The sequence below is a fragment of the Octopus bimaculoides genome, chromosome 13, assembly GCF_001194135.2.
Source record: "Octopus bimaculoides isolate UCB-OBI-ISO-001 chromosome 13, ASM119413v2, whole genome shotgun sequence".
Classification (NCBI taxonomy): Eukaryota; Metazoa; Mollusca; class Cephalopoda; order Octopoda; family Octopodidae; genus Octopus; species Octopus bimaculoides.
Window position 1 is genome coordinate 20,002,198 of NC_068993.1, and position 1,036 is coordinate 20,003,233.

Below are 1,036 nucleotides of genomic sequence, written 5' to 3' on the forward strand. Positions count from 1 at the left end.
AATGTCTATATAAAAAAACATCCTACTCTATTTTTATAATTGAATATTATTAGGAATTGTATAAAACAATTATTTGGTTCCGGCCATGCTGGAGCACCACCTTGAAGGGTTTTAGTCAAACAAACTGCCCTCAGGACTTATTTTTGTTAAAGCCTGGTACTTATTCTATCGGTTTACGTCCCTGTAACTTAGTGATACTGAATTGCTAAGTTATGGGGACATAAACACACCAACACCAGTTGTCAAGTGGTGATGGGGGGGGGGGGACAAACACAAAGACACACACATATATATATACATATATACAATGGGTTACTTTCAGTTTCTGTCTACCAAACCCACTCACATTGCTTTGGTTGGCCCAAGGCTACAGAAGACACTTGCCTAAGGTGCCACGTAGTGGTAGATGAAAACTGAAAGAAGCCCAGTTTGTGTTTGTGTGTGTGCATATCCGTTTGTGTTTGTCCCTAATCACCACTTGACAGCTCGTGTTGGTGTGTTTACATCCCTTCAACAGCTTGATGATAAAGACAGATGAAATAAGAACCAGGTTTTAAGAAAAATAAGTACAAGTGTTGATTCGTTTGATTAAAATTCTTCAAAGCAGTGCGCCAACATGACCACACCTCGAACCACCCACACTTTTACAACAATGAAACACTGCAGCTCCCGTAGCAGAAAATACAGCATGATGGTGTAGTACAGGCAAGAGCCCACAATAAACCTTTGTGTTATTTGCATGGAAGAATCCTCTGCTGAAGTCTTCTTTAATCACCTACAAACAAACATAATTTGAAGCATCCTTTTCATGGCTTCTTATTGGCCAACTTATTGTATATGTGTGTGTGATGTGAGTGCACACACACACAGACACACACACATTTATATATATATATATATATATATATATGCTGTGCATGAGAAGACCCGGCAAGCCAAGTGAGACCTAAATCCAAGGCCTCTGCCAGGGGTGTAGCCAGCCCACTAATGCGTACCTTTCCTTCATTGGACACGAAGACCTGTTGGGACAAGCAAA

The 1,036-nt window shown here is 40.3% G+C and overlaps 1 protein-coding gene across 1 annotated transcript in view; it reads right to left on the reverse strand.

The window, feature by feature from the left end:
• LOC106880306 (protein SDA1 homolog) overlaps positions 1-1,036 on the reverse strand; it is a 65,329-nt gene that overhangs the window by 35,655 nt on the left and 28,638 nt on the right. The window lies entirely within an intron of this gene.